The sequence below is a fragment of the Cryptomeria japonica genome, chromosome 7, assembly GCF_030272615.1.
Source record: "Cryptomeria japonica chromosome 7, Sugi_1.0, whole genome shotgun sequence".
Lineage (NCBI taxonomy): Eukaryota > Viridiplantae > Streptophyta > Pinopsida > Cupressales > Cupressaceae > Cryptomeria > Cryptomeria japonica.
The window spans coordinates 745,959,769-745,986,798 of NC_081411.1; positions in this window are offsets into that span (position 1 = coordinate 745,959,769).

Sequence of the window (27,030 nt, forward strand, 5' to 3'; positions counted from 1 at the left end):
CAATCTACTTTTCCATAGATTTTGAGGAAGGAGTGTTTGTAGATTGTAAAAATTCAATCGATTAGAGAGATAATTTGACATAAATTTTGTAAATTTTTTTTCGTTTTATGCTGACTAGATTGATGTAAAATAATTGTTACATTAAAATTAAGGTAAATCACACATTGGGTGTAATGAAGCTTATTGATTTGAATTTCTATAATCTTAATAAATTTTTGGATAAATCACTCTCAACAAAACCATATTTTTATTGATTATCCTTGTAAAATGAATAAGGTTATAGATGAATAAGCTTCCCTAATAAAGTAAAAATAATATGCAAAATGTTCAAACATGAAAGAGGTAAACCTAGTAACTCAAGCTTAGCTGAATTATAAAGTTCTTTTATATTTAAGATAACAAAGTCCCACATCCAAGGTTGAAAGACCAATAATGATGTGTGGACATATTAGTGTCCATTATCAAGGATAGTCATAACATGGATAGCCTTGACAAAATAAAAAATGAAAGAACCCCTAAAGGTGAGGTTTTGGGTAGCATCAAGCTAGACCCCATTTAGGATCCAGTTCTTGTTAATTTGTTTCTAGAGCTTTCTTTAAGGGGGGTCTCCCCATAAAATATCTTATTAAACTGAAATGATATAACCATTTACAAGCACTATTCAATTGATGAATGGAAAAAACACATACTCCAGGGACTCATAATGTGTACCACATGGAAAAATAAAAAATAAGTTTCTAAGATGCATGTTTGAAGGAGACATTATGTAGAGCTACCAAATTATGAACACCAATCTGAATTGCTATGTTGAAATCATTTGATACCATATAAAGGATGGACTATAAAAACAATAATAAATGCATACATATAGAGAGTTTCCTATGTTAATTGCACAAATTTATAAAAATGGAGTGAAGGACAAAAAAGCCTAGTAGAGGACAACAAAATTTCCCCCATTTTTATTAGTTCTTTGATTCATACATTTGACTATCAAAACTATTAACTTATCCCAAGGAACACAAGATCCATATAGAATATTCATTTAGCACCCCTTGTTCAACCATATAACTATGTAATCTATCCTCCTAATTTTCTTTTTAAAAGTAATAAATATTTACAAAAATAATTAACCTAAACTTTGACTTATTTAATCTTAATTAAACTAAATTTATTATATGCTTATATACATTTTATTTTACTATCTTGAATAATCACAAAAAAGACAATTCTATTCCCTTTTCATAATGATGTTCTCTATTTAATTTAATTTTGATATATGAGGAGATATATAGAGTATAATAGGACCATAAGAAATATCAACTATAAATTTAGCCGTGAAACCTAATTTTGACAAACAACTAAGAATGAATTGTTTCAAAAATAATTTGAAAAAATAAATATAAAATTCATACCTATATCCATTGATCTTGAAGATATTTGTACTTGGAGGTCTGTAATGATGTTCCTTACCAAATCATTGTTAATGTCTTGGCTATCAAGCTATGCTCCATGCTTCTCTAATTGTTCATATTGAACAAATTAGATTCATTAAATGTAAGTTTGTCTTAGATAACATCATTGTTGTTTGGGAGGGTATGGAATGGGCCCACTCCTCTCAATAACTCACCCATTTCAACAAAATTGATTTTTCCAAAGCTTATGATTAGATTAAATGGCCTTTTATTTTGGTAATATTGTAGACTCTTGGATTCAACTCATTCATCATTTAAATCATCAAAATGTTATTTTTTATTCTTTTTCTTGCATTACCCTTTTTGGCTGGTTATCAACAACATGGGGCTTCACAAGTCCATCCATCAAGGCTATCCTTTTGTTGCAACTTTTTATACTATGATAGTCAAGAGAATAGGGTACTTATTGTCTATGGTAGTTTTCCAAACCTATGCCAAAAGAATTTATCTTCTCCATCCTTCACGACAATTTACTAATGGTTGTTTTTCAATTAATCTTTCTTCACTATCCTTGAGGAGGAAGATCATACTTATCGAGCTATGCATTGGCCGCTTAACTTCTACCAAGCCTTCTAGGATCTAGCATTGAATTGAAAAAGACCCAATGTTATCACCAATCCGTCCTTCCCTAACCATATTGACTTAAATTTTTTTTTGGTGGAAGTGGATTAATTATGGAGGAAATATTTTATTTTTGGGGAATCCTTTTTTAAATTTAAGGCCTTGATACACATTAGAAAGCAATTATAACTAGAATTTAGAAAAAAATACAATATTGGATCATCAAGCTTCTTTCATTGGCTAGAAAATTTGAAAGTTAAACCAAACTTCTTTCTGCCACTCATGTCAACTAATCCTCATTTTTATTCCCTCTAACAACTCTTACATAAAGATCAAGAAACTCCTCCATGACTTCCTTTGAACTTCGTATTATGAGAATCGTAGCTTCCAACTTGTTGCTAGGGATTTTTGTTACCTTCCTCATTACATTTGGAGACTTGGTATAATATCCATTCACTAGCAAGTATTTTTTATTTGTGTTGAATGCATTATTAGAGTTCCTGATGGTAATGAATCTTGAAAATTCTTGTCTAAAACTACATTAGCTCTAGTTTCCCAATTGGATGCCCCACTTGGAAAGTCGTATATATATATATATATGAAAACCTTTAGAAGTTATCGTCAAACCCTAGCTCACATGGGAAATAACTGACTTCCACAATGGGTAATCCAATAACCAATAGTCCATCAAGTACTATCCTATTCTTAGGTATCAAGGCCATCATTTGGCCAAACCATCTTCGATTCATACTCTACATCTTTTCAAATACAAAAATGTGAACTCTTTAGAACCCATTGAGTTTTCTTTTGTGGCTTCAATTTAAATTTAAGCTTAAGCTTGTCAATGAATACGACGAGAATTTTCCAAGTATTGTTACTTCCAATCCCCCTCAAATTCTTCACAAGGTTGGGGTTCTTTGTCTTAAATCATAGTGGAAGGATTTGAAGTATCGTGAGATACACACTTTTGAAATTATAGGCCTATTAAAGGCTATTCTTGTCTCTATCCTCTTCTTTTAATTGTTGAACTCAACATCTCTAGGAACTTCAGTCTTCGCCTAACCCTTACCATGCTCATTTCAATACATTTGGTCTGCCATGAGAGAGCTTCACTCTTATCCTAAGATTTACTACATACTCATTTCAATGGAGTTGGTACACTTCACACATAATTGCACTATCTATCAAGGCCTTCTAATGGGAAAGTGACTAATTCAATATAGGAATCGCTAGCCACTGGTTTTAATTTTGTGGACATTTGGAGAGCCTCAAGCACCTCTACTAGGTTTCTCCTAGGCTCAAGCAGCTTGAAATTAGACCCATGAACTCTTTAGATAATTTCATTCTTATCCATTCTCCTGACATATGTGCAAACACAACCACCACGCCAATCCCGAGAACAAAGGAGGCAGGTAATAAAGGTACTATTGGAATGTGAAGTCAAAATTGGGTTCCCACCTAACAGTGGTTGAGTCATCTTGGATTCTCATCTAAATGTTGTTGAGTCGTCATGGATTCTCATATAGTGTGTGGCTAGGCACTTGTCATTAGGTGACATGTTGCTAGTTGTCCTGCCGAGAGGCACAAATTTTTTTGAGACTTAGTAAAAATTATAATTTCGACATGTGTTTTACATGTAGTTATGCGAGACATACTTACTATATTTAGTAAGTTGTCTTCAATTAGGACTCCGCAATGCGGTTGTTTTATGCACCTCGAAGTTGTACTTTGAGGTACAGGTTTGGGATTTCTATAACTCTGTAATTGTTGAGAATCAATACGAAGATATTTTTCCCATCATATTTTACTAGTATATTTTTACCAAATTTTTCCACATAAATCTGAGTTTTATGTGCTGTTGTTCTTTTCTGCAAAATTTCTACAGTTGTTAATTTTATTACAGGTACTATAGCAAATCTGGGGCCCTTTGTCTCCAAAAATCATAGGCCGGTTACCTCCAAGAAGTGATAATGAGATCCTAGGGCCGATCCTTATAAGCTCCATGATCCAACTAATCAAGGAACCCGCCCACAGATTTTAACACGAGCTTCAACCCGACAAAGAATGAACGAGGATGCTCATATATGAAATGGATTAAACCACACACACTAAGCTTACACTTATAAGCTTAAAAATGTTAAACATGTTCAGAATTGACTGACATTTTCTAGGATTAATATGTTGCTTAATGTGTGTGACCACACTAAGAATACACTTCTATACTTAAAAATGTTAAACACTCAAATTGATTAACATTCTCTAGACTTAACACTAAAAAGGGTAGCAATTCTAATCTCAATTATGTTTTGGTTGAGTTTGAGGAGGAGGATGATGATAATAAGAGGATTGATAGTCAGGACAAAGAAGGGGAGGGTAACCTGGTTAAGGATAATTTGGAAACTGTGGAGACCGTGAATACCACTAATCTGCATAATGAGGAAAAAGGGGGTCAAAAAGATAGTGGTGACAAAGATACCATTAAGGCTTTTTATGAGACCATTACTACTTTGGTGAAGGATATTAATAGTTTGAAAACTGATACACAACCCATGGCAAGAATTACAATTGGTGACAAGCCCTTGGCGGAGCATGTTAAAGAGTTAGTGGCCATTCTGCATAATGCGCAAGCTATTGAATGTATGGTTGGAAAATCTTAGCCACGGAGAAAAAGGTCAATGAGATGGGAGATAGAAAGGAAATGGACAACAAACTAAAAGATTTTGGCAGCAAAATTGACAAGCTGGGGCGCAATGTCAAGCAGCTTGCTGATCAAAATTTCCAAATCCTTAAATCTTCAATGGACAACATGAACATCTTTATCAATAGGTACGAGAATAATGCAGAGAAGGATGGTGATAAAGAGCAAGTGAACAAGAAGGGTCATGAAAGGAGGACTAGAGCCAACACAAAGAATAAGGTCGACATCGAAGGTCGTGAGCTGGAGGATATGAAGATCTCAGCGAACAACATGAAACAAATGGTTGTTCATGCTGAGGAGATCCTGAATAGTATTTAGTTCCAGTTTCTATCCTTGGTTTTGTCTCTTTGCTATCTTTTGCTTTCCTTTTGCTGTCTGTTTTGAGTTTTATGTAATGATGTTTTAAGCTGTGCCCTTCCAGTGGGTTCATTTTGACTTTTTGAAGTGATCAATCACTTTTTTAATCTTTTCTGTTCTCATGGCTTGTAAAAGGTTCGGGTACCTTTCAAATACCTGTTTTTACTTAATCAAAACATTCTCTAGACTTAATATGTTACCTCATGTGCAGGGTTTAAGACTGGCCACAATGTGAAGTAACAGCCCACGATACACAAAAGGAATTGCAGGCCGACAAGCAATGAAGGATGCCCTCCCATATAAAAGAACCCGCAAAAGTTAGGAAATGCATTCGAGAAGAAAGCCAATGTCAATGGACAAAAAATGTGAACGACAAGCAACAAAGAGTGCCGAAGATAAGGTACAAAACGCCTGGCCAATATAAACAATTGATCTGATTTATGAAAACCAGATTACAATACCTGGTGTGATACCTGCGGTATTGTAGAATTCAACACAAAAATTGACAACAAGAAGATTGCAAACCAAAAACTGTCTCCATTCTATTCAAAATTGGAGTTTATACAAGTCGAATGTATCCCAAGGGTCACACAAATCCCTTGGAATTGAAACGAAGAGTCACCATAATGTTTATTACAATTAAACTACTAAAACTATCAAAATTATAAAAAAACTAAATATAAAATTTTAGTCCACTTTGAGAAGGCACAACTTTCTCATCCTAGCTCCGAATTACAAACCGTTTGATGCATTGGAAAGGTATTCAAATAATCTAGAACCAAATTTCGGAAACATCGAAGAGGACACAACATTTGTCCAAAAATGCACCGAAGACCCTCAAAATTGCAATTTACTAAAACATAGAAAATTTTGAAAATTAGATTTCAATATTTTCCCAATTTAATCCTGATCAACAATGCACCACAGACCGACAATAAATGAGCTTGTGGAATGATGCCAAGACAAATACAGATATCAGCTCCAATAAAAAATGCAGTCACAGCCGTTCCTAATGAAGGAACCCTTGAGTAGAATGCCTCCCAAAATGTCTAACAATGAAATATAACTCAATCTCCAATGTTTAAATGCAGCCAGAGTAATCTCAAATATTCTTCTACAGAAGGAAAACTGACTATGAAAACTCCGAGGGAAAGAGATGCTACATGTCTTCTCTAGTATATGTTGAAGTATTAACTTTATTCTAAGATCACAAACATCAATATAACTAATATAACTTTCATATGTAGAGAATAAAATATTTTACCAGAAAATTAATTGATTTGAGATGTACAAGACATTTGTTTATAAAACAAAGGTCTGAGAGGTGAGAGCACAAGATAATGACGTGTCTTAATAAGATGTGAATGTAGATAAAGTTTAGGTAAATATCAACTATGCCATTACAAATAAAATATTAAATGCAACACTAAAATAATAATTGTCTAAATAAACTAAATAAACTAAAATTAGAGTAAATATTATTTATTTCAACATTTACGATGGATATTTTCTTTTGCATATGGAAGTATAGGAACTCTACTTTGTTTTCTAAATGCAGTGATGATGCTCTCTTTACATCAAGACTCTTATTTGCTCCAATACTTTCTTCCAAATTCAGATGCAAGAAATATTACAAAGTTGCTCTCAAAGTTACTTACTTCCAATAGTTACTTAATCAGTACGTAACTATTGCTAGGAATCTTGTAGACTATTCCTCTCCTTTGAGGGATCGTAGGCGTGACAATAGGCAATCTATCGAGAGATCATCACCCTCAATCTCTCTCTTGCAATCCATATGACTATGCTACTCCCTAGGAAGCATTCTCCCTCTTAGACTGCTCCCTAGGAAGCATTCTCCCTCTTCTCAGAGGCATGGGGAAGCTAGATGACCAAGATCTTACAAGATTTGTCATCTAGAACTTGTGATCTCTATAATTTGCCCTCAACTACTTTTCTAGGACACTCCTAAGATGGAAGATGCTATCATTGGTTGGGAGTCTCTTGTTGACATCACCCTAGCTGATGTGTGGGATTTTAGCCCTAATGATTAAAATCCAGTACCTAATACTAGTGCATTAATAATTAGTTAATGTTGTAATTATTTTTTTCTTCCTTGTAGACTTTGTCCTGCACTAGAATTTAAATCCCACAAAAACTAAACTAATTAATTTTCTAAGTGACAAAGTCCAAACTAAATAATGTTAGACCTCGTTAACTTTACCCGATAAAAGTGGAAAGGGTTAAAAAGAGGAACAAACAAAGAGAGAAGTATCGGTTGAGCAGGCCATCAAAGTGGTTGCTGGATTGCTTTTGTAGAACATGCAGACAGGCAAGGCTGAAGCTCATTTATTCTTCCACAATAAATATAGAAAGGGCAAAAATAAAAAAGGAAAGTTCAACAGGCTATAAGACAAAGCCTTAAGCTCTACTCTTTCTTGCCAAAAACCTAACGAAATTCATTTAATCAAATCCAAAACAAAAATTCCTGACCCACTACACATAGCAGTCATGCCCTCCTGTGTGCACGGTACTGACGCCAAAACCTTTTAAATGCTTGAACCAACTATACAATGACTTATCCTAGCTACGACTTCTCTCACTTTATTTATTCTACCAATGGTTTTTCTTTGCTCTGTATTTCTTTGTTCTGTATATATGACAGGTAGAGCCTTGGAAGTAGACTTGACTAAAGTAGAGAATCACGAAATTCAAGGCCTATATTTAAATCAACTATATTAAATTTCTGGAATATCAACCAGCTACTATTCCCAAATCTAACCTGTATTTCCTCCTTTCGCAGATACAGAACCGCTTATGGAAATACAAATGCCCAAAACCGATCTTTTAAATTTTATTTATTTGATTGAAGTTATTTATTATCATAATTTTTTATAAGATTGGTTTTCAAATCAATTGTATATATTTTTAACTATTAGTTTAGATCTATATTTTCTTCGTGATGATAGATTGTTGAATGTAATCTAAAAAAAATATTAATTAAATATAGATACACAATTGATTTGAGAAACAAACCTTTAAATATTATGAAAATTATAAAAAACCTAATAAACAGTCGATTTGAGAAAGAAACATACCTTTAAATATTATATAAATTATAAAAAACTAATACCAACTATTATAATGAACCTTGACTAGAAATTCATTCATTTTTCATTCAGTTGCAACTCAGCAGCAACCTAATTGTATAAGACTTTACTTATCTAAGTTGTGTTATAGCAATCTCAATACTTAATGGCATATAAGAAAAGGTGAGAGTAAGCTGGTTAAAGAGAGGCCTCTAAACAGATTATGATTAAGCCAAAGAAATCCATATCAAAAAATAAAACATAAGAATATAATAAAAAATAATTGTGTTGATTAGTATGAGATATGTGAACACACATATTTAAAAATGCATTGCAGTAATGCAGAGGAGACCTGGGGATGTTCAGTAACTCCCAGAGTTCTCCCAAACTCTTCAGGAAATAGATTACTATTTCAAGAAATACAAGCTTTTTTCCTGAAGCAGTTGGGAGAACTCAGTGGCCTCTCTAAATTTCAATATGGCTGCAAATTAGTGAAAGGATACAAGTTTTTGATATTGATCTTCTCAAAATACAGGTAGAATCTTGAGTTGAAAAAGGAGTAGAAAAACCAGATCAATGTGGGTCAGTATGACAGTGGCTTAAGGTCACGGGTATCCTTCACACTCATATTCAAATCCATAAAAAGTCTACCAATATCACACCAAACAGCCTTTCTCTATCCGACCTTCAACTTCTCCTTTATTTATATGAACTCCACCCACATTCCGTAGAAGTTTAGGCATTCTTTTTAACAAAAACAAAAAAAATAAAACGACATTGCACGTCTTAGGATAAAGATTATCTATTTACTTCGATGAAGTTGTACTACGAACTGTCAGTGATATTTGATACAACAAAGAAATAGGATACCGTCAGCCTCCCACAAGCACCTCCTAGAATCAACTGCAATACCCAACTCCACCTCAATAGGAGAAAGGCTATCTCCAAAACCATCCATCTCCACCTCAAACGAAGCTAGGGCCACCTTTATAGGAAAAACCAAAGAAAAATGAGGCTGTTGAGAAAGAAGAAAGAAGGTCATCGTCAAATAAGCAACATGGCGAAGCCAGTAACAGGGCCAACAAAGATAGAAACAGTCATAACAGCCCAAAGGGTAGGATCATCAAATACTATTAGGAGGATAAAGACACTTGAAAATCGCCACACAGAAGACAAAATCAGAACAGGGGTGAAAACATGATAACAGCAAAAAACAACCACATCCTCCAAAAGCCATACAATAGCTTTTGTATCCAGAAAATGGGAGCATTTATAGAGACAACAAAAGCTCCCAATGTTGGCTGGATGATGGTTGTAATGGATAACTTTATGTGTTGTCATTGATGGCACATGTATACACACACATATGTTCACATTGTTTTGGTTATCTTAAGTCTTTGTATTGCAAAACCAGTATTATATGTATAGTAAAGTTCAAATGGTTTTGAGGGTATCTAACCGGTATATGTAGACAACTGGCATATTTAGGAATTGCATGACACCAACTTGGAGATTCAGCGGAGATCATCAAAGAAGTAATTGGAGGACAATCGGTCTATGAGTTGGAAGTGGATAACTCTTAACCGGTATTGGTGTTCCAATCGGTTTCACTGGTCGTGATGAGTTATGATTATCTAATGTCTATATAATGATATTATGATGATCTATTTTTATGCTGCGAGATAGAAGTGTTTAGTTGTTGCGATTTACTAAAGGCGTAGCAGAGTATGTCAGTGATGCAGTTTTGAGTGAGTAGAAGAGCATCTATTCCAGCAAGTTGTGCTACTTCTAGATCACACTGCCTATTGTTTTCTAATCACTACAATAGTCAAATCCCCTAACAGGGTAAGCTCTAACAAACTTCAATGTACAAATCCTCTATCAAGGTGATCCATTAGTTTGGGTTTGAAATCCTCTAGACAGGTTACTCCTAACAAGGTACTACCTTTAACAAGGTATAGCTCCTAAAAGGGCTTTGGGATCTTTAACAGGATTCGCTCCTAGCAGAGCACTTTTTTAGACCTTAACCGATCAGTTACCTATTACTGTAGATAATTAACTTGTAAGTCTCATCTCACCATGGTTTTTCATAGTTCAGTTTTCCACGTATAAACATTTGTTATGGTAGATGCTTTAGTATCATTTTGGATTGCATGCATAGTATTAAGTAAACTAGTGAAGTATCTTTACCAGTCTATGTTTCAAGTGGTATTGTTTTTGTTGTCACTGATTCACGCCCCCCTCTCAGTGCTTTATAAGTCTATCACCCAATGAGCACAACAATACAGACCCTAAAAAAATTTCCAATGAAGCATCTGGTCCAAAAACCTAAACAAAGAGAAAATCCTCACAGGACCCAGCAATATACTTAGACATCTAAAAAGGGTCTCGACCCTAACAGGGCAATCACAAAAAGAGTGGACTAGAGAGAAATAGAAAAACCTTGTCAAAAGCATTAGCTCCCAAAGAGAAAAAAGAAGCCAAAACAAAGCCCATTATAGAGAAAGGGCCAACCAAAGGAAGAAGCCAACACAAACATGACTGGACCAAAGAGGGAACCCCTCCATCAAATATTAAAAAAAACCCATAGAGATCAGATGGCTCTACTTGCTCCAAAGATCTTGAGAAAAAACAGACAACCCACTCCAGTAGAAGCAACCCTAAAGAAAAAGAAAAGTAGGGTCAAAGACAAAAGCATGGTGACCCCCCCAAATAGGGCATGAGACCAGACGAAGCAAGGCAATCCTCCAAATACGGGCCAGGGCAAAGCCCAAAAGAAAAGCAAGGCCGAAGAAAGGAGCAAAGATGCCCGCTCCCAATCCATTTGTCTCACCATTTTCTTCCCCTTTGCCTAAATGTTTCGCATCATCAACTGAAACCCTAGCTACACCCGCCACTCCCGCTCATCTTCTCTATGCCAGTTCCAATTCAATTCACAAAAAATATTTTTAGGTAGATTAAATTGTTAACATACAGAACTATGATGATAAAAATTTGTTAAAACAAATTACTATTTTGATTTTAGTAGTTAACCAAATAAAATGTTCTCTTTGAAAATAGTTTTCAGTCTCAAATTATTCTTTTAATCATTTTGGAACTAGATCTTTTAAGCTTGTAACTAATGAACAAGTGCCACGTGTTTATACCTAAGTGAAAGTGGATGTTTTAATGTAAAAATTATAGCTTACAGTAAGTAGAGGTTGAAATGAGGTGAGAATATTTAATTTACAAACAATCTAACCACCACTCAACAACCACAGCTTCCTTTGAATGTTGAAGTTATGGGTCATGATAAATGAATATATATGTTCAAAGATATCTTTTGGGTTTAAAAATAAGAGAGGTATATAGTAGGAAAGAGGGGGAAAACTTTTTCTTGATCTCTAACCAAATCCTTTGTTAAATTTTGCCGTGGGATTGGTAGAAGGGGGCAAAAGCGATCAGTTTCTGGGTAAGTTTTCTTTAGATTTCTCTCTAAGCTTAAAAGGTAAGTACCCATAGCTCCTGGTCTGTGTTTCATGAATAATTTTATTTATGAAAATGATGTGACTATGGAAAAAAAATTATGAGTTGGAGCAGATTTGTAAATTCGGCATAAACATTCTTTTGCGTGGGAATTCATTTTATTTGTTATTTGTTTATTGTTTTAAACACTCATTGTTTTTCGTTAGTGTCATTAACCTGAGAAAATTTGAGCAATCAAGTGCTTTGATGTATTCCCTTACCTTTATATATATCTTGGCAGATATTTAAAACCTTGTCCATTGCCCCAATGTTGAGCTGAAAGAGATCATTGGAAAGAGGGAAACTTTATAGTTGTGATTTGGTTTGTTCAGGAGCCTTTGACATATTATTTTTATGATAATTTGGTTTAGTGCAAATTGAATGATCATTTCCATGTATATAGTGGACAAAAGCCTTGAATGACAAAGATTTCCATCATCAAACTTATTTGTATGATTCAATCACATACTGGAGCATTTGTACTAAGATTAGCCCTATTTCAATAGCATACTCTCTCTCATTCATTTTGGAAGAGAATGGTCCTTACATCAAATTAGTTCCATAGATTAGATGAGCATACTTTGATTGCTAAATCTTATATGAATCAAAAAACAAATATCAATTTAGGGCATGGATAAACTGAAACTCTTATTAGTGTACATGGACTTCCATCTATGCATACTTAATCTCCCTAGTACATCCATGGTCCGGTGGGTCCTCAAAGAGAACAAACCAGATCATGCAGAAAGAGTAACACAATGGAAGCAAAAAAAAAACATAGACAAAATGCAAAATCAGATATCTCCATCATCATATTATCATCATAGAACATCTGGTAATCATTTAGTTACATGCAGGCTAACATGCCCTATTTTAGACTATATACCAGATTACAATCCATCCGAACCTCTAGGAGGCATTCAAATTACAATTCTAGAGACTAAATATCTTAACAATCAAACTTCCCTCCTAAGGATCACAAATGACAATATATATACCCTTCGAAACATATCCAGGTCGAGCACAAGAGATTACATTTACCAAAATGGGAAAATGAAACGTGCAAATAGGTTGGCCCAAGAATGAAAAGAAATCCTCTAAAAAAGAACAACCAAGAAGCGTAGTTTGAACGGAAGGTTGGCCAAAGGCTCAAGAACATCGACCAAGGCCGAATATAGATCCACAAGCCAAGAAATTGCTCCGTACAAGAAGAAATCATCAATTAGCCATTAAGCTCAAAACTGCTCTGAAAACCAAGAACAACCAAACCTAAAGCAATAACTCACCAAAAAAGAATCCAAATGAACCAAAAGTCTGGAATAATGCACAAGAAGAAGCCAAGAAACCAAAAATTTGATCTGCAATGAAAATGAACCAGCTATTGGAACACACTGAAGGAAACACATAAATCTGCTACCAGAACTGAATAAGAACAAAACTAGGGAAATATATTTGGTTGATGCAAGATTTCTCATAGACCAGGGATGCTTGTGCATCATACACCCTAGGTAGAAAGAGATGTTCCATGAGAGGCAACTCATGAACATATAAAAGGATTCAAAATATAGATCCCATGCTAATTTCTGATCCAAATATCTTGTTTGTCTTCAAACCTCATCCTTACCTCCTCCGAAACCTTAACCGAATTCTCTAACTCCTGATTTCTCTTCCCTTTCTTCAGACCTGCACACTGTCACTGACTGATACTCTCCTTCTACTGCAACTCTTATTTATTTCTCCCACAAGACTTCATTTGGTTTCCCATAATAACCTAACTACCATCTGACTCCTTCTTACTATCAGACTTATCTACAAGATCCTTTTGCAAATTCATGCCATCATCCGGTGTAACCTTTGCAACTGATTTATCAGCATTGTAACTTCTCTCAAGTCTCAAATTCCTCAATTCCTTCTCTTTTTCCCTCAAGGTAGCCAATGTGAACTTCTGCCCATCCTTCTCAATAGTGACTAGGTTCCTTCTACAGTCATAGATAGTCCCTCTATCAAACTACCAAGGTCTCCCCAACAAAACATGACAAAAACTCATAGACAGCACATCACATTAGACCTCATCCCTAGAAGGTCCAATATTGAAATTCACCAAACACTGCTCTTTTACTTCTAACTTTTAATAATCCTGCAACAAACTCACCCGGTAAGGACAATGGTGCTTAAGCCTCTTCAATCCAAGCTTCCATACCATCTTCTTTGATACCAAATTATCAATACTTCCAGTATTCACAATAACTTTACAACACTTGCCACCAGATTTACATACAGTCCAAAAAAGATTCTTCTTCTGAGTGGGTTCGGTATCACTGCTCTTCTTCATCAAGACTCTTCTAAACATAAGGGATTCTCCTTGCTCTGGTTCCAACACATTCTCTCCGATAAATCTAACTTCCTCATCCTTATTTGGGACACAATTCCTTGCCATCCCTTTCTTGCACTCAAAAGATCTATGTGTAGTTTCTCCACACTTAAAACATTTGCCCAAAAATTCTCTACTCCTATTGCCACTGCCTTTTCTCTGTGTCTTCTAATCTAGTTCTTTATTCCACTTAGGTTTTGATTCTTCTTCAACACTCTGCTTCTCTATACTGCCACTCATCTATCCTTTATATCTGTCCTTTCCTCTAGGGTTGTTTTGCTATCTTCTTTTCACTTTTTCCTCAGCCTTCAAAGCATATTGGTAAGCCTCTTCAACTGCAAAAATCTTCAGCATACTCATCTCATCCTAAATGTTAAATGCAAGTCCATTTATGTATGTAGCCATCTTCTCTCTATCCATCTCTCTATGCCCAGATCTGATTATTACCTTTTAGAATTCCTTGGTATACTCCTTCACACTCATGTTTCTCAGCTATAGACTTTGCAACTTCTTGAACAACTCCAACTCATATTCTCCTAGAATGAACTTAACCTTCAATCTCACTACCATTTGCCTCCACTGTGTAATCTTCATCTCAGCATTCTCAACTCATTCCACCATAAAGTAGCATTCCCTTTCAACATAGCCTGTGCCAACCAGACTCTTTGCGAGTCCTTAATATCCTCAAACTCAAAGAATTCCTCCAACTCTCTGATCCATTCAATCATATCTTTTGAATTCAGGGTCCTAGAAAAGTTCGGAACCTCCACTTTATGAACTTTACTTATTTGCACCACTCCTTTTAGGAATCTTTCCTCTCTTTCATATTTCAGTCCTTCAGTTTCCTCGACCTCCAATTCCTCTCTGACCTCTTCATACTCAGCTTCATACTCCAGATTCCTTCGCAAACCAACCAATGTATTTTGGATCTCGTTCATCATCTCATTCTTGAAATCTTCCATCATTTGCTCTATCTTTTGGGGGTTCATGTCCTTCTAGGCAACATCTCCTCCTTTGCTCCTATGTAATTGCCTTAGTGCAACAATCTGACTACGGATTTTGATTGCCTCACACTTGGCGATATATAGAACACACGAGCACCCTCCGTCAACTTGATGATCTATTCACTTAAATGAACTCCTCAAGGTTCACAACCAATTTTGATACCACGTGGTGTAACCATGGTCCGGTGGGTCCTCAATGAGAACAAACTAGATCATGCAACAAGAGTAACACAATGGAAGCAACAAGAAAACATAGATAAAATGCAAAATTAGATATTCGCATCATTATATTATCATCATAGAACATCTGGTAATCATTTGGTTACATGCAGGCTAACATGCCCAATTTTAGACTATATACCAGATTACAATCCATTCGAACCTCCAAGAGGCATCCAAATTAAAATTCTAGAGACTAGATACCTTAACCATCGAACTAGCCTCCTAACGATAACAAATAACAATATATATAGCCTCTATAACATATCCGGGTCGGCCACAATAGATTACATTTACCAAGAAGGGAAATTGAAATGTGCAAATAGGTCAGCCCAAGAATGAAAGGAAAATCCTCTGAAAAAGAACAACCAAGAAGCACAGTTCGAATGAAAGGTCGACGAAGGATTCAAGAACATTGAGCAAGGCCCCAAATAGATCTGCAAGCCAAGAAATCACCAACTATCCTTTAAGCTCAAAACTACTTCAAAAACCAAGAACAAACAAACCGGAAGCAATGACTCATCGGAAAAGAATCCAAATTAACTGAAAAATCTAGAATGATGCACAAGAACAAGCTTGGAAACCACAAATCTGATCTGCAACGAAAAAGAACCAGTTACAAGAACACACTGTAGGAAGCACATAAATCTGCTACTAGAACTGAACAAGAACAAAACTAAAGAAATATTTTTGGTTGATGCAAGATTGCTCATAGACCAAGGATGGTTCTGCATCACTCCCCTGCCCCATTTAACCACCTACTCCAGCCACCATATTTACTTTAACCTTTTCCTATATTCTTCTATTATCTTTGATGTATCTAGATGGTTCTATTTTTGGCATGTATTTGGAAGCCTCTCCCATAGCTGTGGGTAGATCTAGTTTTATTTTGTAAAAGAATGCAAAGTGAACACTTTGATTTTAATGAATGCATTATGGCAAGAGAGCATTGGAAACTCTATTTTGTTCAAGGCATTAAAATAAATTAGTCTCTATTTTGATATTCCTTACTATATGCTATAATTTTGTTTCCTTTCTCCCTATCAATCTGGTATCAGAGCAAGGTTTGAGATAGCTATCTTTTTTTCTTTCTTGGCTGATTTCTTTCAAGCTTTGTTGGAATCCTTCCCTCATGCATTTAACAATTTTGATGCTTATTGTGGCTCTGATGTTATGTAGTTCAAGACTAGGGCTCTTATTGTCGATGAAAGAACACTAAGCTATTGTGTTGCCAATATCCATGTCAATTTAGTGGTTGTTGTTATTGCTATGTTTGTGCACAATTTTGTTGGTTTTTTTATCTCTAGTGTACATTAGGGTGTGTTGTGCTCTGGGTTTTGTATTTCTTGCATTATTTCACTTGATTTATTTTAGCAAGAAATGTCCATGTATTCATGTTCTCATTGATGTTTCGTATTGACTCCTTGAAGATCAAATTTGGCCTATTATATGAGCTTGTAGCAGGAGAGATTTTGCAACCACCAAGACAAGATAATCAAGGAAAGTATTTAATCTGAAAGAGATAGACAATTGGGAGAATATTTGGAGATATAGTGAGTAGAGCCAATGTTTTATTTAAAAAAAATTATGGCAAGAACAAGTGGAAGTATTCCACAACCCTAGATTCCAATCTTTAATGGCAAAAACTATGATTTTTTTAGCATACAAACAAAAAGTTAAAAACCCTATTTTGCTCCCAGGATGTTTGGGACTTGGTTGAAATTGGGTTCCCTAAACCAGCATACCAAGAAGCTTACCAGACTCTTTCACAAGATGAGAAGAATTTGTTAAAGGAAAATAAGAAGGATGCCAAATAATTGTTTTTCATTCCACAGGGAATGGAGGAATCAAGTTTTTAAAAATTAGCAGTTGTCACAATATCCAAGAAGGCATGGGAAAGTTTCCAAATAGCATACCAAGGCACAGGCAAGGTGAAAACATCAAACTTACAAATTCTTAGAAGGGATTTCAAAAACCTGCAAATGAAAGATCTAGATTCAATAGATTCATTCTTCACTCATGCAATGGAAATAGTAAATTAGATTAGATCATATGGAGAAACCATTACGGATCAAAAATTTATAGAGAAGATACTTAGAAGGTTACCTACAAAGTTTGATCGAGTTGTAGTGGCCATTGGGGAGTCCAATGATCTTACTCAGTTATCAGTAGATGAATTAATTGGATCACTCTTAGCACATGAGAAAATATGAAATCAATCAGGGACATCATCATTTGAGAATGTATCCATGACTCAGCTTCCATTTGGCAAAAAAAGAGGGAGATCAAATCATAGCAGAGGCGGAAGATGTTTTACACCAAGAGGAGAAAGAGAAATACACAATTTAGAAGTAGAAGACAGACATCAAGCTCGCATGCTCATTCTACACCAACAAGAGGAAGGGGGAGAAGCCATTCTAATAGCCACCATCAAGGATAAAGGTACGATAAATCCAACATCCAATATCTTTATTGGAATAAATTTAGGCATTTTGCATCAGAATGTAAGAAAAAGCAATATGACATGAATAAGCAAAAGGAACATTTTACAAATGAAACCCAGTCCAACACTACTGGACAAAACATCACATTGATAACATCTAATGTAGCACAAGGGAGCTCCAAAGAATTATGGTTTCTAGAAGTAATTAGATGAGTGGGAGTACGGAGATGTTTTCAACAATGGATGATTTGGTAAAATCAGAAGTAAAATTAAGAATGATCATCGAGTTTCAGTCATGGGCAAAGGGTCACTAAACATAAGAACTAAGCAAGGTGAGGAGAAGCATATTTCCGATCTACATTATGTTCCTAGATTGCAACACAATCTCACAAGAATTGGACAAATGGTGCAAAAAGGATATAGAATATACTTTGAAAATGGCGATTGTGTGATTCTACACAAGAAACCAAGCAATAGACTGATTGCAAAAAGTTGAAATGACAAAAAATAGGATGTTTCCACTTAGGATTCAAGGTGAACTATTCTTAGAGCCACAAGAATTGCAAAAGGTTGTTGAATTATCTTTTAAAGATTCATACAAAAATTAGGCATGAATGTTTTTAAATTTTCAAAGAACATGCCTAAATATTTTTAAATTAACATCTCATAAGAAGATGGCAATAATTTATCGAATATTTTTATTTTTTAGTGAATCATGACAAAAGTATCCAAATATATCATTATCTTTATTTTAAGAAAATTAGCTAAATGTTCAAATTGATTTGATTTTTGATGAGATGTTATCATTTCTACCATTTCTCTACTTTGGTGCCCTTAGATTATGTAATTGATTATACCCTATAATGAATCTCAAGTAATCTACATCTACCTCATCTATGTACTTACCCAAATTTTGAACCTCGATTTCTACATACATTTTACTTTCTCCTTTTTTCCCTATTTAAACGGGTTTATGTATTTTCAAGCCAATGCTTTAATACATAAAAAAAATCTTTTATTATTTTACTTTATAAATCTAAATACCAACCACACTATCTCTATCAATTCATTCTTTTTAAATAGTTATCATTGAATATTTTGATTTGTCTTTTCCTTTTCCACTACTTTTATCATTTTTGTATAATTTTCAACATTTATCACTGACATATTAACTAATAATACAAAGTCTACAATAATTTTTTATATTTCATTTTCTTTTTTTCAATGGTATTACCATTCTTTACTTTTCAATTATCCTTTAATTATCATCTTATTTTAAACAATCGCCTTCATACCTCTCTCTCTTTTTCTCCTCCATTGAATAAGGTTTTTCTTAAATTCCTTTGTATTAGTGGTGACTACCTTCTTTCAAATATCAAAAACCTCATTTCTATTACAATCATAAGTTTACACATTTCTTTTTCACACATGTACAATTAATATCATAGACACTAATTTAAACATGAATAAATTAAAACTCTACAAATATGAAACTAAAATAACTTATTAAACTGATAATTTCTTTTACAATTATAATTTCTCTATAACATGTTATCATATTTATCAAATTTTCTTAATTGATACTATTATCCATATTTTAGTTAAACTATCGAACTATTTATAAGATTTATCCATTACACCATTAACCTATTTGATTTAAGTTTCCATTCCCAAATCAAACAAATAAAAGAAATAATTAAGAAAGAGTAGAATCACTATCTATTATCATTTCGATCAGTTAACATAATAGTTTTCTAATGTTCCCTACATATTTACTGCAAATACTCCCACCATGAAACTTAACTATGTGACCATCAAGATCGTAGTATGTCTCCATGAATGAAACATACTGTAATAATCTTACAGTATATTTTCAAGTGCCTTCAACAGTTGAATCTAGATTTATGTCTCAAGAAGATATCTATATCAAAAATTGCACGCCTATTGTTTATCAAAATTTTCGCTACGTCTGAATAGAGAGTGGTAGTTATAACTGGATATATAATTAAAGAAAAGCTAACTCACTCTAAATTAGCTGAGACAACATAATAAATAAAACAGAACTCTATAAGAAGGGCAAACGTGGAACATCCTATCTACCTAAAACATGGTTCCACTTAAGCTTTCCATATCTATATTTAGCGGCACATCCAACAAGATATTAAAAAACTTAGTCCGAACAAAAGAAATAAAACATAAGAATGAAATTAAAAAATTATGTTTACTTCAATCTTTGGTAGGAGATACTTGATAATTCCAGTCATATTATTTATTTATTTTCAATAAAAGTGGATTATTCCACTAAACTTGAGCATCAGAGGAAAGAACCCTGGGAAGAAAATCTCCGGTCACAGCTCATAAAATAAACCTATAGTATGTAACGGATCAATGTATACACCCAGCCAAAAACCTTCCTGCCAAAAAAGAAAGTATCAAAAAACCTTTGGAAAAACACTATCATATCAAATACCATGGCTTCGAATTCTTCTCGTGACAACGAACATGAATACTTGAAATAAAAGGGGAAAGCATCAATGGCTAAATTTGCCAAATAATCTGCAATCTTATTAAGTTCTCTGTAATAATGGGATACTAACAAAGATTCAAACAATTCTATTTTTTGTAAAAAGGGATCAAGTATATACTGCAAATTCCAACAATTCGATTTCTTTTTCATAACACATTGAATAATTTCTTTTTCATAACACATTGAATAATCACCATAGAATCACCTTCAATTATTAACTCCTTTTATGCTTTTGAATTAGTAGAATGATACAAGATTTATAGCCCCTCACAAAATGCACAAAAAGTAGATGCACTGAACTTGGACAGTTTTCTGCAATGCATCACTATAATGTGTTGAAATATTGCACCATTCAATCGTTTTCAACTTTTATTAACAGATTCCAAATGTGTGACTGAAAATGGTCAGCTTTCTTCGGTAAAATGGAAGAATTAAAAATTCTAAAAGTATGAATATCAATCACATTTTTTTCCAGTGGTGTATGGATAATAAATTTTCTTTTATCTTCCAATTTTGTTGTTCATTAAACGTTTTTTAAACAAATAGTATTATTTGTTGATACAAATGTAACTGATATTATTTGAAGAATATATTGTTATATACTATTTGTATTTAGATAATATTATATATTTGTAAACTAATATTATAATATAAAAAACAATTATTATATATTTGTAAACTAATATTATAATATAACAAACTATTATATTATAATGTTATCTCAAATAGAGAAAGAAATGTGAATTCTTGGTATATTAGGAGGCTTCTCAAATAGATATATATTGAATACATCATTTCCATGTATCATTTACCAAAATATTCCTAACACAATGCTCTTCTTACATCTCTGGTGGAGGTGGTAGCTAAAGGAGACCTGAAACAGAGAAATAAATGTATATGCTTGCTGCGTCAAGAGGCCTCTCAAATAGATATATATTGAAGCATCGGGTATAATGGAGAAAATATCAATTTGCAATTTTATTGATGTTGATGTTGCATCAATTAAAAAAAAAATCACTTAACATAGTTTTATTCTTGTAAAAAAACACAGAACATTAGTGCATAATTTTTTTTTTATGATATTTGTTTCGAATGATGTCATTTACCTCATGGTGGCAGTTGGTAGAGATGTTGAACAATATCAGATTGCTGGTAGGGGGTTTGAATCAATAACTATTAAAACTTGATCAGATTTAACATCTTACTTTATCATTTACTTTGTCAATCATGAACATGAAAACTGATAACCGAAACCATCAAATCAAATACATGAATACCAAAATTTTACATGGAAAATCCAAACTAGGAAACACCATGGTCAAAAGAAAACTCACAATATATGAACCCTTATATTACCCTTAATACCTCTTCTCTTCACGGGTTTAGTTTTATTTAGATTGATTTTTCATTAGTTTATTTATTAGGTTTTTCTGTTCCGGCAGTTTTGTATAACAGTTTACAACTGTTTTTGCCGGTGAAATCAATTTATTTATTTGTACAAGAATTTTATATCTTGTTATATTTGGTAAAGTTTGGCAAGAGATTTTGAGCAATCCTATAAATTTGCAAACTTTGCAAATTCTATATACATTTATTTTCAATTTACAATGCAATCTATTGTTTCATTGATTGGAGAAATATTAACAGGAAAAAATACTTGGTTGGAATGACATAGAAAAGCGAAAAATACATTAATTTTTAATGATTTATGGTATAAAATATGTGATGGAGTACCCAACCTACAGAACCAACAGATGTTAAAGAAAAAGAAATTTCTAATTATAAAAATTCAAAAGCCTTGGCTTTGATAAGAGCTTCAGTTAATGGAGATGTATGTCGTCATATACAAGGATGCAAATTTGCTTGCGAAGCCCTTGACAATTTAAAAAATTTATTTGATTCTCATTCAGAATTAGAATATATTCAATTACAATTAAAATTGTTCAATCTTGAATTAAAAAATGGTGATGTTATGAGTTTGGCTTCTGAAATTAGAGCCATAAAACAAGATGTTAATGCTACTGGTGGGAAAGTTGATATTTATCTCACTACTTTTACTAAGGCACTCCTTCCAGCACATTCTACTTATCTAGAGTCCCTTCAAGCAAGTAACCAATTGAAAACCATTACTTTTGATTTATTCATTGAAAAGTTGGTTGAACGTGAAAAAGCTTTTGGAAGGAAAATAGATAATACTAATGAAAATGTTTGTTTTGCTCACCAAGAAAAACCTCTAAATAAGAGCTCTTCAAGAGGAGGTTATAATGATAGAGGCAAAGGTAGAGGTCAACGGAGGAAAAATGATAATCAAAATGATAGGAAACATTTATATTGTAAAAGATGTGGTAGAAAAGGAAGTCATGAAGCACATGAATGCAAGTTGTCATGGGATAAGATAGAAAGTTTTAAAGAAAATACTTTTAAGCAAAAAGATAAAACAAAAGTTTATAATGATGATAAACATTCAGATGATAAAATTCCTAGAGCAGCCCAATTTGCTTGTGATAGTGATGATGATCAATATGTGCTTTCTGTTTTTTACTTTGCATCTAATTCCTCATGGTATGATTCTTGGATCTTAGATACTGGAGCCACACAACATTCCAACGTGATTACTTTGAGGAATTTCATGAAAGTGCATGTGGTCCAATTTATTTAGCTGATAAATCAAGTCTCAAACCTATTGGAAAAGGAACTATTCGATTTAAGTTGCCTAATCTTCCAGACTTTGTGCTTCATGATGTATTGTTTATTCCTCGATTGCACCATAATTTGTTATCACTAGTATTGATTCAACAACAAGGCTACTCTATTTTGTTAAAAGATGAGCAAGTTGTTGTTAGAAAACAATCAAATAATCAAGTTGTATTCACTAGATGTGAGGATGGGAGATTATTAAAACTAAATGGCACTTCTTTTTCTAAACTTTTTGCATATCTTACTGAAGAAGGTAGTCTATCTCCTATTCTTTTATGGCATGCAAGACTTGGGCATATTGGTTAATATAACATTCATATCTTGGAAAAGAATGGTGTTGATGGATTACCTATTTTGCCTAAAACAATTGAAGAATGTGAAGCATGTATTCTTGCCAAGAAACATAGAAATTCTTTTCCTCACTCCACTTAGAGAGCACAAAGAAAATTGCAGCTTATTCATTCTGATTTATGTGGGCCTTTACCAGTACATTCTATGGGAGGATCTAAGTATTTCATGTTGTTTATTGATGATTACAGTCGCATGACTTGGATTTATTTCTTGCAGCAAAAATCAGAAGCTTTTAAAATTTTTAAAAGGTTTCTTGTTATGATTGAAAAACAAGCTCAATATCAAATTGGTACTCTTCGAACAAATAATGGTGGAGAATTTACTTCTCTAGTTTTTGAGGACTATCTACGTCAAAATGGGATCCAACATCATCTTATTGTTCTAGGTACTCCTCAACAAAATGGTGTTGTTAAATGAATGAATAGAACTATCATGAATATGGTTCGTGCAATGTTATATTTTAAAGGAATCAAATTATATTTTTGGGCTGAAGTAGTAAGAACTGCAGTTTATCTTCGTAATAGATCTCCATCATTTGGCATTACACCAATCTATTCCATATGAAGTGTGGTTTGGATATCCTCCTTCTGTTCTACATCTTTACATTTTTGGTTCCACTTGCTATGCTTTAATTCCCAAGGATAAAAGAAGTAAGCTACAGTATCACAGTATTAAGTGTATTTTTCTTGTTTATTCAGAATCTTCCAAAGCATATCGGTTGTATGATGAAGTCAACAAAAATTTCTTTATTACATGTGATGTTGTATTTGATGAAACCTCCAACATTGCTGAAAATAATGAATGTAAATTCAAACAGCTTGATACAATTACAAATTTTTATCCTTTGACAGAAAACTCTTGTGAGATTCCACATATAGAATCTATATCTCCAAGTGATCTAATTCATGTTGCTCCATCAATAAATGACCAAGAAGAAGCCCATCATGATGAGCTTGAACTCTCTGAACTATTAACCACTAATACAACATCTAGTAATGAAATGGTCACATCTTTTATGCAACCAAAGTCTTCTCATAAGTGGGCAAAACAAGTCCAACAAACATTGAAAGATTTAAGACTTGACGAAATAGGTAAAACAGGTACAAGAAGCTCTTACAAAGCAAGGCTCCAAGCTCAAACCAATAGTGTAGATAACTTGGAGACCATTGGTGAACTCAATCTCATAATTGACTCTAAACCATCATCCTATAATGAAGCCAAAGAAATTTAAATATGGAGGAAATCTATGCAAGATGGGTATGATGCTCTTTTGAAAAATGGCACATGGCAGTTGGTTGATCCTCCACTTGGTTGTAAACCTATTGGCTATAGGTGGATTTTAAGGAATAAATATAAAGTAGATGGTACACTTGACAAACGCAAAGCCCAACTTGTTGCCAAAGGTTATGCTCAAAAGGAGGGCATAGATTATGATGAAACCTTTGCACCTACAACAAAATGGACCACCATTCATGCTTTGTTGGCCCTTGCAGCTCAATATGGCTGGAAAATTCACCAAATGGATGTTAAAAAAACATTCTTAAATGGTGATCTCAAAGAATCAATTTATATGATTCAACTAGATGGGTATGTAGTCAATGGAAAATAACATCTGGTATGCAAGCTTGTCAAATCATTATATGGTTTTAAACAAGCTCCTTGAGCCTGGTATGAAAAACTTACCAAGTATCTCTTAAAGTTGAATTTCCAGCATTTTGAATTTGATGATATCACACTTTTTGTTTAAAAACTTGATAAGATTATTGTCTATCTTGTTGTGTATGTGGATGATTTATTTATCACTGGCCCTGATGAGAATAATATTCAAAATGTGAAAGAACAACTTCAAAGCAAGGTTTTGATATAATTGATTTGAGCCATCTTCATTACTATTTGGGTATTGAGGTAACTCAAAAACCTCATTTTATTTTTAGCACCCAACAAAAATATATTGGTGAACTTTAGCATAAGTTTGGCATGGCTGATTGTAAACCCCGTAGTACTCCTATGGAGCAAAATCTTAAGCTCTCTTCAGATGACCCTTCAGCATTGGTTGATGCAACTATCTATAGGAAATTTGTTGGTAGTTTGATTTATGCTACAACTACCCATCTGGATATTTAATTTGCTGTTGGAGTTCTTTCAAGATTTATGCAACAACCTAGAGAAACTCATTGGTTAGCTTCCAAGTGCATTCTTCACTATTTGCAAGGTACTCAACACTATGGGCTCAAATACTCCAAGACAAAACAATTTTCTTTGGTTGGCTATTCCTACAATTGTTCTAGCCGCTTCAACTACAGTCCAGTTATTTCTTTCTACTATGCCATTCTATTGTGGTGTCCTTGGAGCAGACAATTGTCTCTTGATACCATTATCTTCACAATACTTGTTGAATTCATCAGCAGTGAATTCTCCTCCTTGATCAATTCTCAGGCATTTTATCCTTCTACCCCTTTCTTTCTCTACTAATACTTTGAAGGCTTTGAACTTTCCAAATGCTTCAGACTTGTCTTTCAGGAATGTGACCCACATCATTCTTGAGCACTCATCAGTAAGAATCATAAAATACCTATCTCCATGAATACTTCTACTTTTCATAGGACCACACAAATCAGTATGCATAAGATCAAGTAAATTTTCTAATGAGAAAGACTTACCTTTAAAATTTGAGGAAGACATCTTCCCAAGTTGACATTCTCTGCACAAAGAACTCTCAATTTTGTCCAGCAATGCTAATCCTCTTACCGCCTTGATCTTACTTGCTTTAACAATGTTGTCAAATTTCATATGACAGAGTCTCCTATGCCATATCCAACTATCATCAAACTTAGCCATTAGACACTGACTTATCTTGGCATTCAACTGAAATAGGTTACCTCTGGTGTGCTTACCGATTTCAATAACTTCACCACTCTTCCCAATTATACTACAAATTCCACTTTTGAATTCTAGAATTAATCCTTTATCATTCAGCTGAGAAACACTCAAAAGGTTAAGCTTAAGGCCTTCTACCTAGTAAACATCATCTGCACTGCTTTTACCATTCAGTGAGATGGATCCTTTACCTTTCACCAAGCATGGTGCATCATTTCCAAATCTGACAACACCACCATCATATTCTTCCAAAGACAAAAAATTTCTTCGGTCACCAATCATATGATGAGAATAACCACTATCAATTATCCACTCATTGGAATTGTCAATGTGAGAGACACGAGCTTTCTTGTTGGATACTTCTTCCTTTACTGCTACAAACACTACGTCTTCATTTTTTTCATCCTCTGATTCTTCATCAGTGACACCTTCATCCACAACAACTAGACAATTTCTTCTATTTCCACTTTTATATTTTCTAAACCTCTTTGGTTTATCCTTATTGTCATTGATAGGGAAATTAATAGCTATATGTCCTATCTTGTTGTAGAGAAAACATTTCAAAGGAATTTTACTTCTATACTTCCTAGTTCCCTTCGGAATTCTTTTAGCAAGAAGTGCTTCAAACTCCATCAGGATCTCTTCATCATCCATATCTTTGCATTGTCTGGATTCATAAATGGTAATAATTTCTTTTCCTTTTTTGGATAGTATAGTAGATGCTTTAAAGGCTGACTCAGTCTTCTGAACACTACCATCATAGCTATTCAAGTCATATGCATTTAATTTTGCAATAATAGAATCTAGGGATACCTTTGTCTTATCAATAGACCTTAGCTCCTGGATAGCAGCAACTATGATTG